Source organism: Bidens hawaiensis, unplaced genomic scaffold (genome assembly GCF_021521415.1).
Source record: "Bidens hawaiensis isolate Kalapana, Puna unplaced genomic scaffold, B.hawaiensis_p1.1 tig00010732_1, whole genome shotgun sequence".
In the NCBI taxonomy this organism is placed as follows: Eukaryota; Viridiplantae; Streptophyta; class Magnoliopsida; order Asterales; family Asteraceae; genus Bidens; species Bidens hawaiensis.
In genome coordinates this window covers 51,702-61,414 of record NW_027491822.1, presented here as the reverse complement: position 1 = coordinate 61,414, position 9,713 = coordinate 51,702, and the positions used below count along the sequence as shown (strand labels likewise).

At 35.4% G+C, this 9,713-nt stretch overlaps 1 pseudogene across 1 annotated transcript; it reads right to left on the bottom strand.

Annotated features, from left to right (window-relative positions):
- Positions 1 to 5,022: 5,022 nt before the first annotated feature.
- Positions 5,023 to 8,585, bottom strand: LOC143536082 (phenylalanine--tRNA ligase, chloroplastic/mitochondrial-like; annotated as a pseudogene). Its single transcript, XR_013135824.1, has 10 exons — positions 8,579 to 8,585; positions 7,643 to 7,833; positions 6,573 to 6,779; positions 6,272 to 6,389; positions 6,102 to 6,178; positions 5,805 to 5,970; positions 5,685 to 5,729; positions 5,514 to 5,618; positions 5,321 to 5,434; positions 5,023 to 5,225 (listed from the first exon to the last, which is right to left on the bottom strand). The product of XR_013135824.1 is annotated as a phenylalanine--tRNA ligase, chloroplastic/mitochondrial-like (transcript).
- Between the last annotated feature and the right edge of the window lie 1,128 nt (positions 8,586 to 9,713).

Sequence of the window (9,713 nt, the reverse complement as noted above, 5' to 3'; positions counted from 1 at the left end):
GATTCTTAAGAACGTCATCATCCGCGGGCGCGGAAGTAATCGCGCGCATAGTCATGCGGATGAGAATCACACCAGCCTTGATATAAAAGAATTTTTCAGCCCAGTCATGAAGGCTTTTGAAGGAAACAGTGCATCACTTAACCTTCTGACTGCGCGGTGTGAATGAGAACCAAGAATCTTGGAGTTTCGGCTTATAAAAATATTGAAAGCGCCGAGGGGTGGGCTCCTCGCGCTGAGCTTTGCACATGAACTCAAAATGAGTCATGCGCACTAGTCCACAGGGATGAACCTGAGATATATGAATCCCGTAAAACTGGAGGAGCGCACCTATAAACCTCGTCATTGGAAGACGAAGATTACAGTGGGTGAAAAAATAAGAGTATAAAGAGATATAGCCGGTGGGAGGATCCGCCGCCGTTTGCCCGGTCGCCGGGAGCAGACAGCCATACTCAGGGAGAAAACCCTGAGAGGCGACGAGATTATCAAAGTCAGATTGTTTCAACTTGCAGGGAATCTCATCCCATCTCTTCACCGCCTTATTCTTCCCTTCCTCCTCCGATGAGGCCTCGGCAACCCGTTTACCCTTGCCGGTCTTCTTCAAAGTAGACATAACCACTGATTTTACACAGCCTTTACTAGGGGAAATTGTGGTGTCTGGGTTATCAGACATACAATTGCGAATCGAACAATATGGTTACTTTAAGCACGGAAATCTGGAAGCAAAGATAATGGCTCTTAATCGGAATGTAAATTGAAGAAGCAAAAGCTCTGAAAATGACAATGGAGATGAAGAAAAAACCGTTCAAAAGGTTTGGTTTTATAGGCCCAAGGGAGAGAAAGAGAAACAAGTAATAATCAGATCTACGCTCACGCGCCCCCACGCGCAGGCGTAGGTCAACATAAGCGCGACACGTGTTCCTGACACTGTATGAGGAGACGTGAAAGGCAACTGTAGCACCTCGAGCACGCGAAAGGTCTGACACATAACGTCTCCATCTCTGATGCATGTCAGCATCAACCAACCACGTGCATTGACGATTCGTTTTAACCAAAGGGATAGAATTTCGCGCAACGCACATATGAGAAATGAAAAAGAAAAGACAAACCCTGTTAAAAGAGCAAACTATTAAGTCTAATATCTATCTTACCTCGCTCGCGCGAGACAAGACACAAGTTAGACTGGGGGGGCTTGAAGGGGTATGCACCCGCCTTAACATCGAGCGGGGCGGGTCAACCCACAAGATATAGACAAGAGGCTTGAAATCAGGATGTCATGAAGACACAAAGCCAAAACCTATGCGCGTGGCGCATATCACATATGCTCACGCATCACATATGCTCCACATCTGCGCGTGGCGCATATTACATATGCTCACGCATATTACATATGCTTACGCATATCACATGCTCACGCATATCACATCTGCGCATGAAACATCTGCGCGTGAGAATAAAGAGAATACCTTGCGCATCCCCGGGATAGGCGCATAAAGGACAACACAACAAATGAGACAATAGTCTAATCCAAATCAGGATAAGGACAACCATGATTGTACTCATCAGACAACCTTCCAGAAGGTATCTTTTAAGGAATAAAGAATATGCTGATGTTGTCAGCTGCCAATGAAGGGTGGACAACTCAGCAAAACCCATGTGCCACCACGTGATGGCACATGGGTCAGGTAAAATACCTTGGTCAGAGAATAATCAATGAAAAAGCACCAGGTGTCCTAAGTACACGTGGCGCGAAGCAATAGGAGGAGGCCAAAAAGGCCCTAATTGGGTCTGAGCCCAATCATTGGAAATCCTAATACTATAAATACCACACCACCTCCACAGTTGGGGTGAAGCAAGAAATATATTCTGAATCCTTTACTCATTTTCACATTCTTATCTTCTCCTGCAATATCTTATTCTCACACCGGAGGGTTACCCCAAAGAGGACCCCTCTGTCCCTTTCTGAAGGGTAAGCTCACGGTGCTGTTCGTTTTGTAGGTGGAAGAACTCGTATCTCGGAAAACCATCGGTGATATAGTACACTCATACCCGAGGAACGTAGATCGAATACAAGTAAGTCGATACACGTTTCTTCAGGATCCTAAAAAAAATAGGGCCCTCAATTTCGAAAAAAAAAATTATATATATATATATATATATATATATATATATATATATATATATATATATAGATAATTGGTTGTCTGTGAGAAAGAAGCCAAGAGACAAAGACCAATATAAACTTGGATTAGGGCAAATATGAGGGCCTCAATTATAGAAATCAATAAAATTGGTTGGGTCCGTAGAGTCTTGGTTCTATAGTTTAAGTTCATAACGATAGCATCTTTATTTATTACGATTGTAAACAAAATGATATTTTTGTTTTCACAAGAAGGAAGCAAATTTTAGAATTCATTGAAGGTGTTTAAAATTGTTGAGCGACCCTATTATTAGTTAAAGTATTGGAGTTAAACTCAAGTTTGAAAAACTAAATTTCAAACGCCAACTTGTGATTTAGAAATATAAATTTCTACTTTTCTAGTGAAGAAGGTACAAGCGTGATAAAATGTGAATACTAGTGTCTAGTGATAAGTTATCATTAAATATAAACATCATAAAAGGCGTGGAATATCTTGAACAATATGTATTTGTTGGCCGCCCGTTTAATAATCTATTGTCAGCTTTTAAAAAAATATATTTATTATACACTAAAAATGTAAGTGACCAACTAACATATTTCTTAATTATTTAGTCAACTAGTGCTTGATTCTTTAGGATTTCATCAGTCGAAATCCCATTAATATTGTAACAAGTGTGTATTCTTATCACCATATTAGTATTATTTAAATTATTATCATTTATCTAATTTTTCATAAATATCACCGTGCTGCCGTTAAATCAGCGGTGTTCTATAAAGTTTAAGAAGAAATAACACGCAAGCAAAGTAGCTAATTGATGAGATGAAAACATGCAACTCTTCTACATGGCCAAAACATCTAGTTTTCTAAATGAGGTGAGGGTGCTCCTTAAACGTATTTGAGAGTTCGCTAAGACCCCCCAATTATGCACTATCACCTCATTTTTACCCTGAACGGTTTGAATTGATGGCGTCACTCCTTTTATAAGTATTCTAAACCATTTTTCCTTTCATTATTATTTTAACTACAATTTAATTATGCATTTGGCTAATTATTTGATTAAACTAAGAATAAATTATAAACTATACATTTACCAAAAAATATATTAACCATTTAGTTAATTATACAATTTTCTTTTTCTATATTTATATAAAAAGTTACTATATAAACAAGGGTTAGGTTCAAATAAGAAGTTTGATTTTTCTTAGAAGGCTAGGAATGAGGGTATTTTAGCCTAACACTTAAATATCAAAACCCACTTAATTTAACTTTAAAAACCCACTTACATTAATTTCAAAAACCCATTTACATAAAACCCAATTACATATTTACTCTCTACAACCACCACCACTCCACCGCCCACCGCCACCACAACTGTCACCCACCGCCATCACCTCGCCGGAAAAGTCCGGAAAAACACTATGAAAAACACAATGCAAAAAAACACAATGCAAAAAAAACACAATGAAAAAAACACAATAAAAAACACAATTGTATAACACAATGTAAAAAATACAATGGAAAAAACACAATGAAAAATACTATTGTATAACACAATTTTGTAAAACACAATTCGATAAAACACAATTTGTAAAAAATCCACTAATTTTTTTTTAATTTTTATATTACAATATGGTACTCATATAAAAGATAAAAAGACACTCGTTATTATGGTGAATTTGTTTTTTAATAAAAATGTCATAAAAAAAGTTATGGACGTTTAAAAATGATGAGGGAATTTTGACATGTGACTTGCATGTGGAGAGAAAAAGTCAACAAATGTGTTATTCCTTTTATACCCTTCCCTTTATTTTCACACATGATTTCCCCCTAAACTAATCTCAACCTTCCATGTTCAAAATCAATGGCCAAGATTACTTCTTATCCTTCCTACAAAAACTATACTTCCTATTATAACCTAACCAATATAAACAAACATTAAATTATATAAATATATATTTATGAGACCCGCACCGCACGGCCACACATACATTAAAATAGACAAAAATATCCCACCAAATTTTTCTTCATCTTCCTCCTCGCATTATACATGCAATAATAAAATAAAATAAAATAAAATACCAAACTAATCCTTTAAATGGAAAAATTGAAAAATGACATATAGCTGTTGAGCAACTATTATTGATCTTTAATTTATCTGTTCTATAACCCTTTCCTTGTATCCGAAAATGAGTGGGTGGTGGCAGTGTTCCTGCAATACCTGGGGTACCCGCAGCTATTTACCCGAGCCCACCTCCACCTTCCTTATTTCAAACATGTTTGGCGTCAGTTTTGTACCATGTTGGATGATATAAACATGGTACTAACATAATCAAAAAGCTACTATAACTCTTGAAAGAAGACATGTCAGTCACCCCTTGTGGTTGATTTGGATTTGATTGTCGTTGTTCCTTACATGTAAGGGTGTATGAATAACACGCAAATAAATACGACCAACTCATTTTTAGACGTAATAGCTAAGGATGAAATAAAAACTCAACAGTTAAACGCGCCTGGATCACTGGATGTTAGCATTTTCAGGAATCTTCAACATGCGAAGTTAAATAGGTTACCACTCTTAATTTAATGTTTATTGGTTATACGAATAACTTCAATTAAAATGGAGACTAGGGATGAATTATTGGTGATTTGAGATAAACTGGGCCTCAATATATAATGTGCTGTGTTTTCAACTTAGGAATGCAAAGTGCAAAGATCATAAAAATAATAACTTTGAAGAGAACACCATAAATAACATCTTTTTGTCTGCAGAAATCAAGAATGCAAATGTATCAAGTCGACTCGAACTCAATTCTAATGATTATACTAACCAGGAAGCTCGAGCCAAATAGGCTCAAGCGAAGTACAAGCAAGTTTTTATCGAACAGTAATTTTACCAAAAGAAAATTTGCAGTTATATCATAATTATTACAAGTATAAAAACAAAGGACTAGAGTTACATATGTTGGAAATTGGAAGTAACCATGCAACTTATGAATGCCGTGTTGAATTTAACAAACAAAAATATGCTACACAAAATCATCTTAATTCAACATTCATCTGGCTTTGCACCTGATCTCGAACATTCCACTGCATTAAAATCCATCCGCCAAATCATAATGTTTATTATCAGTATGAAATGAGGATTTAAATGAAACTTGTTTGATGAAAAGACGTTAACGTACCCGTAGCTCGTTTATTTCCTCGTCTGTAAGAGAACGCTCCATGGAGCGATATGTGATCCTATAACAATGACTAGTCTTTCCTTTCTTGTTAGTGAAGTTATCAATCAATTGGACCTGATCATATATAAGAGTGTTATTTTATTTCATACTAAAGTGAAAAAAACCAAGTATTCTTATATAAACAATTAATCACCTCCTCGGCAAGATCACCAGCAACGCCTCTGACGATTTCACAGAGATTGTTTTCAGTGAATGAATCATTTATCCAGAAATTCATGTCTTTATAACAAGGTGGATACTGCATATAATATTATTCATCAGAATAGAATAGAAAAATTGTATGCGCATAAATGCCAACTCATACCTTTGAGAATGGCTTGAACTTTATCCCAAGTTGACCTTTAGTAAACTGCATCACAAGAATGTTTTAGGTCAATCTGTCATGGCCCATAACCTAACTGGTCAGCTGCAATTAGTAAAGTACCTGAGACGTGAACCGCTTATCTGTCGACCAAAAAAGCCTAATATCAGGAATGTCAAATAAGACCATTGCCAAACGTTCCAATCCAAGTCCAAATGCCCAAGCCACGTTCCCGTTTTAATATTTCTTGTTCCATCACACCACAACCAAGAACCTCCAACCACTTTTCCTGAACCATCAATTAAAATTACATAACTTTTATTAAAATAATACATCACACCAGTTCATTGGTTAAATATCTAAAATACCCATCAGTGACAAGAGTTTTGAACTAAAACTTAATAAAAAAAAAATCTTTACCTGGAAATATATCTCGAGTTCAAAAGATGGATTTGTAAATGGAAAATAAGTGTCAACCCATCGCATTTCAACAGCACCTGAACGTCACAATGAAGTGAAAGTTCACTCGGTTAGCTACTATCCATCTCAACTTAGCATATATAATATTAAGTAATGAATCAATTTCTTACCAAAAAGGTGACGTGCCAAACCCTCTAGACAAGCTTTTAGATCATTTGCAGCATATGAAGTTCCATCAATGCCAGAACCATTCCAATCATTTGGACTGAACACCCTAACTCCTTCCATCTGCACACTCACAAGTATTATAACCCGCATACTTTTGGGGCCGTTCAGACGTATGTTATGTAGCTGATAATTGTGGTTTGACTAATCAAAATCAGAATCTAATAATCATAATCATGATCGTTTCCCTTAGTTAACTGTAATGTTATAGAATTATAGTTGATTCAGAAAAAGAATATCAGATACCTGATGGAATACAGGATAATGAGTTGAATCAATGGAGTCTCTTCGATAAACATCACCAGTAACAAGAAAATTGGTATATCCTTTCCTTAGCAACTCAGCCTGATGTGGACTAGTGTGACACCTCAGCACGGTGTCTGCATCAATGTAGTATGTATCATTGTAACTCCGGCTCACATGATCAGCAGGTACCAAGACATCATCAAAGTTCTGCATGCACAAAGGAGTTAAAATTGTTTATCAAACGATGTAAAAAGGTTTATATAAATAATAATAATAACAAAGCTATATCATAGACATGGCATTTCATTAAAAAAATTTAAATAGATATCAATATTAAAGCATGACATGCCATTTAAATTGTTTTAGATGCAAAAGTATTTTCTTTTCAATCGTCAGACTGCCAACTAGAGGTGGCAATTTCTGACAGGACACAAACATAATCAGGTTTTGGGTTGTCATGTTTAACTTGTTTGATAAATGGGCCGTGTTCAAATTGACCTCTTTAGAGCATTCCCAGCAGGTCCTCTATCTCCATCTTTATAATCACACTAAAAATCACAACCTTTTCTCTCTCAATTTCAATTAAATAATACTTTTTATACCTTTATCGTGACCTTTTTCTCTCTCCTCGACTCACAACCACTTTCAACAAATCTTAAAAAATTATAGAGTATCAACAGTGTTTCTCCAAATTTACTCATGAATAGTAACATTTTCTCTCTCCTTCACTCACAACCGCTTACAATCACTCCACACAATATAGAGAACACACTCACAAAAATATAGAGGACCTCTTGTGAATGCTCCATGTTTTACAACCCAATCAACTTGTTTATCACCCAACAACCATTCAACCCGTTTAGATAGAAGGGTTAAATGGGTCATTCTTGGTTTACACGATTTTAAGTGTGTGCGTATTAGGGTGGAAGTTTTTGACACAAATAAAAATATGGATCGTGTTCGGGTTGAACATTTCAACCCACAAAAGGCCAATAATAGCATCTATTTAAGTGATCACGGTGCAAAAATGTTAATAAAGCATTTCCTATGTTGCAACTTTAAGGCCATACCTGTTTAGTGGTAACAATAGGGGACAAATCATCAAACTTGAGAAACTGATTGTTATAGTTGGAGTCAAAATACTCATATATCGCATTCTTGAGTATCCCAAGGGGATGATTATCTCTCCTATGAAGTTGTAATTCAAGTTTTGTGAATATTAGATCCGGGACATTATTTGTTGGTTCATCCTTAACAACATCTGTACCACAAATATACCAATATATACCATATCAGGACTAAAAATCAAAATACTAGCTCACAGTGTACTTGATAATAGGAGATGTTCTCAAAAGTTAGCATGACAAAAGAATATGAAACTTAGCATCTTCAATCAATCACAACCTGTTTAACTTGTCAAAGTCAAAAAACCTAATTTTGAACTTCGAATTGATGCCAGTTCACGTTACATCATATGTGAAGTAGTGCTTACGAGCTCGGCTTGTGAGTTGATTTTTCAAGCTCAGGCATGGGTCACTTATTATTTATTAATTAACTTATATGTGTTTTTAATTATTTTTATATATTTTGAGAAAAACCTTAAATGAACCTATGAAGCAGCAAAGAATAAGCATTTTGAAATCTTGATATTTGTCATCTTTAAGCAATTAAAAAAATGAAACAAGAGATGAAAAGGCTCAAACTTGGAGTGAAATTTATAAGGGTTTTTTATGCTTTCCATAAGCATATCAATTAATTGTCTTCCTATGGGAAACCTAATCATTGTAAATCAACAAGTATATAAAAAATCACAAGAAAAGGGCAAATATAAATGAAATCAGAAAATAATATAATAAAATGAAGAAATACCACCACCTTGTTTAGAAATCTGAACTCTGCCGAGTTGAAGGAGTGAGGAAGCTACCGTCTGTGTGGATTAAAGAAAGGCGATGAGACGGAAATGAAGGTGGTTTTGGATAGAAGGATGTGGTGAGCAAAGGTCAGACCAGCCATGGCTCACTGATAGACGACGCAGGCCACACTACCACATTGGATTATCTTCTTCATTACTCATTTTAACTCAAAAGGAACTTATTTTCATTTTACAAAACAAAATATCCTTTCTTTATCATGTAACTAATACCCAACTACACGAGGGAGTGACTTTCACTAGTTAGAGCACTGCCGTCCTTTCGTGCCTTCAGCGAATGTTCACGGGCGTTGACTTTAGATGAGAGTTTTTGCCCGATTGAAAGAAAAGTGTATCCCGATATGGTTAATTTAGATATTTAGAGAATTCATTAGCCGTTCAAAGAAAAAAGTAATAAATTATGAAAAAAAAACACGCGTGCTCAAACATTAGTTGCATCCAAATTCCAAAGTGTTTGATAACTAGTCTGACTTCGTGTCAAAGCATCCAAATTCCAAAGTTGCAAAACAATAGTTTTGCACCCACAAACAAACTATTGTATGGGTAAAAAAACTAAACCCATCATGATAATCTACAAATTAAACTAGACAATTTTATTTGAATATACACCATTGATTTTAGCTTAAGATGAAAAAAACAATGGTATGAAAATATGTGAAATACAATGTTTATATTGTGATAAGCTAGGACAACTAGCCCGATGATAGATAATATGTGTAGGCTATTGTGAAACAAAAGAGTAGTAATACTTTGTGATTTCGTCATGTGTTGGGACATTGTGGTATGTCGAGCTATCATGATAAAATCAAGGATAAAATACTATGAAAATAAAGGTACAAAAGAAAAGAGGAAGATATATATTATTTTATAAGAGAGAGATTGAAAAATAAGGTTGTTGTGGTTATTCTCTTGTGAGACAACTCAGACAAGACATGAAAACATATATGTGGAGATTGAGGTGGTAGTCTAACGGATAACCCACCTCTATTGGTTTGATTGATCCGTATACAAGAAAATGTCATGAGCTAAGCAGTTCTAAGTATACTTGTATTGGATGATATTTAAGCGCAAATTCATTTTTATACGTACAAGTACAAGTGATGAGGTATTTCAACCTCTTGGATGCTTTGTTTTTGTACTTGTTATCAATGTACAATAAAATCAACATATATCACATTAAATGACTTTTAGGTCATGTTTGTTTCAAGGAT